Raw genomic sequence first — 9529 nt, 5'->3', positions numbered from 1 at the left:
GAAAGAGGTGAAATAAGAAAAGAAAAAATTGTTGCAGGTAAGTCACCTCCCCATGAATGGAAGGTCCCTATTACGTCAATGACCACCTTAGGGGTGACCAGAAAAATCCCATTGTCCATTATAGCACACCTTTGTGGGAGATGTTAAATTGTACTTCAATTAAGTGTTGGTCAGCTCTTTAGGTCCACTTGAGGCCTGCTGTCTCTTTTTAATAGACTCAATCTCAAAATTGTCTTATCTATTCTTTCATGTTTTCATTTTTTATTTGTACTTTTGAATTTGGGGCCATACCAAATAGTGTTAGGGGTGCCAGGCAGTGCCAGAGAGAGAACCTGAGCTTCCACAAGAAAAGCATGTCATTAACCCTGAGTCATTTCTCTGAACCTGGGAATATTTTCATTGAAGAAAAAATTTTCATTTGCTTCCTCTTGAAAAATAATAGCCCAGTTTGTCATCTAGTTTAAATATCTCCAAGTATTATAAACATCTCCACCTTAAAAAATCAATTTTTCTCTCCTTTTCTCCACCATTGTGGCTATGCAAACGTGGTTGTTTCTTACTATGTCTTCCCACAAGACTTTTAGGATCAAGTGATTCCTGGCCAAGAACCAAAAGCAGAATTGGCCTGTTCCTCAATGGATTCAGATGAAATCTGTAAGAAGATCAGGTACAACTCCAAGACACAATATTGGAGAAGAACCGAGCTGTGTCTGTAAGGAGTCATATGTGAGGCAGGAGCATGTGCTAATAGGCCACAAGCCTTTTGTACATACAGCAGGCAGGAACGCACCATGAGTCTAAAGCCATGTTGGTTTGATAGTCTTTTTTTTTTTTCTTATTTGGCTCTGTACCTGGTTGCTAATTCAGTAATAAATCATCTGCAAAAACCACCCCCTCAAAAAAAAAGCAATACACACATGTGTGAAATGATAGGTTGTGTGTTCCACAATCCCCAGAGAGGGTGAGGATTCCATGACCCCTATCCAGATAAGACAAGAGACACAGGCCAGCCAGCAATTCCTGCAAAGGAAATAATCCCACACACAGTTGGGAAAAAATAGCAGGCCAGAAACTCACACCTCAAGCTGTTCACCCACCAGCCATTCTCTCTACCATGTGGAACCAAGAGCCAAGATGTCAGCCGCTCATCCAGCCACCTGAGTAGCCTTATTGGAATAAACAAAGCACACCCCCAAGGAGAGGGGAACAAGCCTCATGAGGAGGCAATGGGGAAACAACTTTTTAACATGAAAACCAAAGGAACCAACCTAGAGACATATAATTAGAAGGCAATATGAGGACCAATCCAAAGGCCTCTACCAACACACATGGACAACACAGAGGTGTCTGGGCTCACTTCCTCAAGTGAAAGCTGGTGCTGCTATTGTGTGTGCAGATGGCATCAGGCAATGAGGATGTTTAAAATGACCTATTGGGGCAGGAGACATAGTATAGCAGGTAGGCAATTGCCTCATATGCAACCGGCCAGGATTAGTTTTTCCTATGTCCGACCAGAAGTAACCCCTGAGCAGCACCAGGTGTGCCCCCCCAATACAAAATAAAATAAAATAAAATAAAATAAAATGACGCTGTTCAAGGAACCAAAAGTCACTTGTATGTGACTTGAATGAGTGTTAGCTTGAAGTCAAAGTTAGCTAAGCATCTGGAAATGTATTTTACTAACACCTTTAATCTATGCCATCTTTTAGCACTTTTCAAGTTAATTTTTAATAAAGACATTTTTATTATTGTTAATGTTGCTGAACTTTTTATTTTGCAGTGTTATAGTCTTAAATCAATTGGTGCTAGTTGAAATGACCAGAAAAAGCAGCGGAAGAAATTTAGACAATTTGAAATAATGTTTTTTTTTTTTTTTCCACAAGGAAAGAGTCTTCCCTCCCCCTCATATTTTCCCTGCAGTGCTGGGCTCAAACCTCATTAGCCTCAACCCAGTATGGAACCATCTTAAAGTGAAATTAGTAAACTGATTTCATGTTTCTGAAGAAGCATCTTGATTAGAATACTGTACAAATGTCTCTTGTTGTAAAATTGTATATTAGAATTAAATTTTTTCTTTTGTTTAACAAATAATGTTTTTGTTTCTTGTTTTATCATTAGTAAAACCCAGAATCATTAGTAAAAATCCGTGTTTAAGGGGCAAGCAATAGTTCAGTTGTAGGGCATTTGCCTTCCACGTGGCCGACCCAGGATGGACCTGGGTTTAGTTCCACACATCCCATATGGTCCCCTGAGCCTGCCAGGTGCGATTTCTGAGTGCAGAGTCAGGAGTAACCCCTGAGTGCTGCTGGTGTGGCCCTCCCCATCAAATAAAAAAAATCCATGGTTAAAACCTGTTGGGAGTTTTGGGGATATAGAATATAGCTCAGTGCCTAGAGACACAAAACAGAAACACACAAATATTCCTCTCTTCTCCTCCCAAGGAGAAAAGAGGGCACCAAAGGAAAATAAACAACAACACAAAAATATGTTCTTTTGAATTACAGTTTATCAAAAAAAAAAAAAAAGAAAGAAAATTTAACTAAGCAAACATACTTAAAGTAGAAAAATGTACTAGTAACCTCTAGAACCCTGACATTCGGCAATGTTGCCTTTAGAAAGAGGCCATTTGGGCCGGAGAGATAGCATAGAGGTAAGGCATTTGCCTTACATGCAGAAGGTCAGTGGTTCGAATCCCGGCATCCCACATGGTCCCCTGAGCCTGCCAGGAGCAATTTCTGAGTATAGAGCCAGGAATAACCCCTGAACGCTGCCGGATGTGACCAAAAAAAAGAAAGAGGCCATTTGGCAGTCAATGAAGGGTCTCATCTTACTCCATTAGATTTTAAGAGATCTCAAAATCAGATTAATCAACTTCCTCTAAAAGAAGGTAAACTAGATTCTTTTTCTTGCTCAAAATTTATTTCATCAATACATAAAAAAACAAAACAAAAAAATTATTTCATATTTACAAAATAGGTAAATCTGGGGTCAGAGCAATATTACAGAGGGGAGGGTGCTTGTCTTGTATGCAGCCAACCTACGTTTGAACCCTGACATCCCAGATGGTCTCCTGATTGCCACCAGGAGTGATTCCTGAGTGCAGGTCACAGCATAAGCTTTGCTGGGTGTGACCCAAAAACCAAAACCAACCAAACAAATAAAATAGGTAAACTTATTGAAACTGGTTCAAGTTGGCGGAACTAATGAACCCAAGGTAGCAACAGGAACCACAGGTTTCTTTAAAGGACAAAATTGGACAGTTCGGCTTCTAAGGGAAATAGTTCAAATTCAGAGATTTGAAAGTTGAAGAACCTGTGAATTTCCTTTAAAATGTAGCAGGGCATCATCCTGTCCTCCTCCCAGTGCCCACATCCTTTATAGCTAGAATTCCCTCTTTAAGTCTTATATCCATATTTTGGAAGGCATTAGTGTTTGGCTCCTTTTATTTATTTATTTAGAGAAATAAATATTATTTCAACATTGGTGGACATTTTTTTCCCTTTGTAAATCTCAGCAGCTACTGAGATGATTGAAAAATCAGAAATTTGGCAAGAGGAAGGAGGTTGTGAACATGCTGAAAGGTCACAGACCCCCCCCCCACTCCACCCTCGCAGCCTCACCCTGTGCACAGTGTGGGTGTACCCTAAAACAAATGAGAATTCTAACTTCTGAGAAAAAGGGGTGAAAGGGTTTGTTTTCAGGAGTTCTGTAGTGGGGGTGTGTGCATGTGTAACAGGGGCAAGTGGGGTGCTGATGTGGGAGTTGAGAAAACATTCCTGGGAGAGAGGAGGGAGGATTGAAAGCCTCTCCTGGGAGGGGCACAGGGGAAAAGCTAGAATCAGGGCCCCATAGCTTCAGGGCCCCCATACCAATGTGTGTGGCAGGGAAGTCAGGAGCATGATCTGTCCATCCACCACCACCACCACCACCACCACCACCACCACCACCACCACCACCCTGGCAGTGATGGAAACTTAGACCCAGAACTGGACAAGGTGATCCAAAGGAAATGCTGAGGTGTCTGGTCCAGTTCTGAGGCTAATTTTTTTGTTGTTTTTTTTTTTGTTTGTTTGTTTCGCCACACCCAGCAACGTTCAAGGGTTACTCCTGGCTCTGCACTCAGAAATCGCTCCTGGCTTGGGGTACCATATGGAACACAGGGGATCCAACCCAGATCCGTCTTGGGTCAGCAGTGTGCACGGCAAACTCCCTACAGCTATGCTATCGCTCTTGGCCCCCGGAGGCTAATTTTGAAGGTGAGAGGAAACCTCAATGCCATGTTTGTGGGGGGCTGCCTTGAGAATGTGTAAACATGAAGTGAAGCATCATCCTTGTAGCTGCGGGGAAAAAAAGAAAAGAGCTCTAGGGTGTGGAGACCTAGATCCACCGACCTCTTGGATGGGGGAACTTCCGGCCAAGCAGGCAATGGGTGATAGAGACCCTGTGGGGAAGGTCAGATAGGTGAAGAGGAAGCAAGTGCGGGTGCAGAGGCTTGAGCCAGACCCACAGTTTGGGCACTTGAAAAACAGGACTGTGCCTGGCTGAAGCAGGTCAGGGCAGGGATAGGAGGGTCAGGACTAAGGCACCAAATGCTCTGAGCACAAGCAGGAACAGACCGGTAGTGTCTGGGAAGACATTGGTGAGGACACACATGGACCAGGCTGAGGAGGAGGTCCAGGAGAAGGATGCCCAGCACAACCCAGGAGGGAAACCCAGCAACCCTGCATCTGAGCTAACTAGACACCTGGGGCAAGAATATTTGGGCTGTGGATTGATATTTTTATTTCTGGGGGAAAAGTCCTATTCTTTTTTTTTTTTATTTCAGTGTCATACCCAGTAGAACTCAGGGGTTACTCCTGGCTCTGCACTCAGAAATCACCCCCAGCAGGCTCGGGAGACCATATGGGATGCCAGATATCGAACCACCATTCGTCCTGGGTTGGCCGCCTGCAAGGCAAATGCCCTACCACTGTGTTATCTCTCCAGCCCCATTTATTTCTAATCTTATTTTACTTTTATTCTTTTTCTTCCTGATTTTCCCTCCTACCCTTTTCTTTAAAGATACTATGGAAGGGCCCGAGAAATAGCACAGCAGTAGGGTGTTTGCCTCGCATGCAGAAGGACAGTGGTTTGAATCCCGGCATCTCATATGATCCCCCGAGCCTGCTGGAGGTGATTTCTGAGTGTAGAGTAGCCCATGAGGGCTGCCAGGTGTGCCCCCCCCAAAAAAAAGATACTGTGAAGACTGGAGCAATTAAAAATGCCATGTGGTGTTGAGATGTCAGACCACAGACCTGCCATGATCGTGCTTGGCGCACATGGGGTCCCCAGGTTCAGATCTGAGACACATGTCTGCTGGCAGGTGCTTGAAGCTACTTGAAGCTTGAAGCTACAAGTGAAAAAATAAAAGTGAAGAAGAAGAAAAGAAGGAGGAGGAGGAGGAGGAGGAGGAAGAAGAAGAAGAAGAAGAAGAAGAAGAAGAAGAAGAAGAAGAAGAAGAAGAAGAAGAAGAAGAAGAAGAAGAAGAAGAAGAAGAAGAAGAAGAAAAGAAGAAGCTGCTACAAGTGATATTCCTCCAGGCCCTGGTGTGCAGTCTGGGGTTCTGTTTTACACAAGATACATGGGTGATTGTTCCTGGGGTGCAGTTGTCCAGGAGGCCCATGAAGCTGTATGAGCAAACAGAGCACGTTTATTTAGAAGAGCACTGTGCAATTGAGCAGAGAAAGGTGGGCAGTGTGCAAGCCTGACATCTGGAAGGGATGGAGGAGAGCATGCTGCAGCTTGTCTTCACAAACATCAGCCACAGGGTTCAGGCTCTAAGGAGCCTTGTGGGAGCTCACAGCTGCATGTGACCAATGCACAGAGTGTGCGGGTATGGAGCAATGCTAACAAGGTTCTGGAAGTGAGAGGGTGAGGTCTTGGGAGGGCGGAGAAAAGGTGGGAGGCCAGGGCTCTTCCTCCTGGGCTCTAGTGAGTCCATCTGACCCTGGGTTCACCTCTTCCCACACCTCCTTCCCCTTCCCGACAGACCAGGATTGTTCCCCAAGTCCTGGGCCACTCCACAGCACCATGCCCATAGCCTGGCACTGCACCCTGGAGGGTGTGGTTGGAAGTCTGCCCCCTCATTTCCTGTCCTGGGAAATCCAGCATGCAGGCCAGCTTGTGTTTCTCACACAGGAAGGAGAGAAGTCTGCCCCCAGAGGCCCCCAATATGCCCCAGGGGGGGCCTCAAACCCAGCTTCCCCTCCCCACTCCACTGCTCCCTGGGGGTACGAGCACAGCAGGCCCTTTCACACCAGGTTCTTTTCTGGGGCTATGTGTCATGCATGAACCTGCACAGTCCAGCGGTATCTTTACCATGTGCTACCCAGACATGCCCTAAGCTGGCCTCACTCACTCACTCACTCACTCACTCACTCACTCACTCACTCACTCACTCACTCACTCAGTCTTAAAGGCCAGAGCCTCAGATCAAGGTTTGTCTCAGGCTGGCAGTTGATCCTTTCATTAATTTATTATTTATTTTGGTTTTTGCATCAGACCCAGCAGTCTTTAAGGCTTATTCCAGCTCTGCACTCTGGAATTGCTCCTCAAGGGGCTTGGAGAACATTTGGGAACATATAGGGTACTGGGGATTGAGCCATGTGTAAGGTGCGTGCCCTCCCCACTGTGCTATCTCTCCGCCCCCCCCCCATTTGTACCTCTGAGAGTCCCCATCAATCTCTGAACCAAGACTGCTTCTCCTATGAACAACAACAACAAAAATTCATTCCTTTTTCATTGCTTTGGTTCCGTCTGGAATTATTATACCGTCTGAGCTGCTACATGGGCATTGCAGTCCCTTCTTAGCTCTATAAACACCAAACAATCAAATCTAGAGTCTGGGGACAAATCTTATTTCCCTTCCTGCATTGCCTCAGTAAAGTGCTTTGCCATGCCTGGAGTGGGTGAGTTTTTATTAAAGTTGTAGGAGGAAGAACTTCAGCCAATGTGGGCAATGTGTCCTGGGGCTTGGATTTATTAGTTCTCAAGGAATCTTTGCTCAGAGTCTATAAAGTGCAGGGAGCAGTTTGCCATCCATTCTCCCTCCCCACATCCTCCTGTTTGTCTCTCTGTCATCCGTCCATCCATTTAAAAAACACTTATTAAGCATCTCTGTGTGCCCAAAACATTGTTAAGATACTGGAGATGCAATACTAAAACTAGTAAGTTCCTAATCTTATAAAGGTTCCATTTTAGCCCAGAAACCAGAAGGAGGACTGGAGAGATATTACAGTTGGGAAAATGCTCGCCTTGCATGTGGGTGGCCTGGGTTTAGTCCCTGACATCATATATGGTCCCTGAGTACTGCCAGGAGTAATTCCTGAGTGTCACCCCTGAGCATTGCTGGGTATGGCCCCCAAACTGAAAAGCAAAGCAAAACAAGGGAAGGAGAGAGAGAGAGAGAGAGAGAGAGAGAGAGAGAGAGAGAGAATGTGTGTGTGAGAGTGTGTGTGTGTGTGTGTGTGTGTGTGTGTGAGAGAGAGAGAGAGAGAGAGAGAGAGAGAGAGAGAGAAAGAGAAAGAGAAAGAGAAAGAGAAAGAGAGAGAGAGAAAATAGGAATTAGGACACCCACCCACATGCAGCTGACCAGAATTCAATCCCCAGCACCACATGGTCCTTAGAACACTGCAAGGGTAGGGGCCGGGAAGGTGGTGCTAGAGGTAAGGTGTCTGCCTTGCAAGCGCTAGCATAGGACAGACCGCGGTTCAATCCCCCGGCGTCCCATATGGTCCCCCCAAGCCAGGGGCAATTTCTGAGCGTATAGCCAGGAGTAACCCCTGAGCGTCAAATGGGTGTGGCCCCAAAACCAAAAACAAAACAAAACAAAAACAAAACAAAACAAAAAAAAACAAACAAAAGAAAAGAACATTGCAGGGGTAGCCCAACCCCCTCCTGTGCTCCCTCCAACCCAAAGAATACAAGGCAAATATCAGAGGGTGATCAAGTGGCTTCAGAGTATCAGTGGAAGGTGTAGCATGACTGAGAAGTTACTGAAGGAACGTGGAGGGGCTGAGGAAAGACCCCAGTGGCCTTGGGATGGTCTGAGCCTAAGTAAAGGAGCAAAGCTCATAAGTAGAGCTCTGAGGTGAGCTGTAAGAGGGAGAGGACAAGATTGATGGGTGCTGGGAGCAGAGCGAGGAAGTAACTGGGTTCTGCACATCTGAGGGCAGAGCAAGGAGATGGTCCCAGTTAGTTGGGGACTGAGCGTGTGGGGTGCCAGGAGGAAGTGGCCTGTTTTGGTGGGGGGCGGTGGGACCGAGCTTCAGGCTAGATCAGGGAAGTTCATCCTCAAGCTGATTGCTGGCTAGTGAGTGTAGCTCCTTTCCTATGCCTTGATTTCTTTATTTGAAAGGCCCAGAACTTCTAGGGGCCTCATGAAGAAGGTTAAATGGTGTGTGTGCTAGGAAGATCACTGACCTTGTTGACCCTGAAAGGGGTCACCTGTGACCCAGACAGGACCCTGAAAAGTCAGGGAACTGTGGGGTGCTGAAGGCCCCAGAGCCTGAGTCCTAACTCACAGCAACCTCTTCCTCATGTTTCTTTCTGTTGCCCCCTCAACTTCTTACTCAACTTCATATAAATTCAAGCCATATCATTTCCTCAAAAGGTGAAATAAACCAAACTACAACAACATATACACAGCGGTGAGCAGTTACACTAGTAACTGCTGTTGCTAGTGTCTAGGGGGCAAATGAGGGAGATATGGGATGCATTTTGGGAACAGGGGTGGAGAGAAGACAGCACTTGTGGTGGGACTGGCCCTGATTCATTGTCACTATGTACCTTAAATATTACTGTGAAAGATTCATAAAAAAAAATTCCAAATTAGAATTGATTAGGTTTCAGATGGCATTGGTATCTAATTCCAGAAAATGCTATAGCTTCCAGTTTAATAAGATTTTATGTCTTTGGGGCCAGAGGGATAGTGCAGCAGTAGAGCATTTGCCTTTCACGTGGCTGATCCAGGACAGACATTGGTTCAATCCCCGGGCGTCCCATATGGTCTCCCAAGCCAGGAGCAATTTCTGAGCATGTAGTCATGAGTAACCCCTGAGCATCACTGGGTATGGCCCAAAAACAAAAACAAAACAAAAAATTTTATGTCTTTATTAAGAGTTGATTTTTTCTAAACACCTAATCTATGCATTTCTATGAAATTTATGTCTAGGCATTTAGTACTATTTTCATTTATTCTTTTTTTTTTTTTTTTTTTTTGGTTTTTGTGCCACACCCGGTGACGCTCAGGGGTTACTCCTGGCTATGCGCTCAGAAGTCGCTCCTGGCTTGGGGGACCATATGGGACACCGGGGGATCGAACCGCAGTCCGTCCTAGGCTAGCGCAGGCAAGGCAGGCACCTTACCTCTAGCGCCACCACCCGGCCCCTATTTTCATTTATTCTTGTTGATTACATTATATGCCTAGTAAATAGAAAATCTATTAACTATATATATTATCTTTTATTGAGCAACTCTTCAAATTCTGCTA

The 9529-nt window shown here is 45.4% G+C and overlaps 1 pseudogene; it reads left to right on the top strand.

Moving 5' to 3' along the window:
- Positions 1-561: 561 nt before the first annotated feature.
- LOC126004230 (60S ribosomal protein L39-like) lies at positions 562-716 on the top strand (annotated as a pseudogene).
- The last annotated feature ends 8813 nt before the right edge of the window (positions 717-9529 follow it).

Source organism: Suncus etruscus, chromosome 3 (assembly GCF_024139225.1).
Source record: "Suncus etruscus isolate mSunEtr1 chromosome 3, mSunEtr1.pri.cur, whole genome shotgun sequence".
Lineage (NCBI taxonomy): Eukaryota > Metazoa > Chordata > Mammalia > Eulipotyphla > Soricidae > Suncus > Suncus etruscus.
Note: the sequence above shows the minus strand (reverse complement) of the source record. Positions and strands in the feature narration are given on the sequence as shown.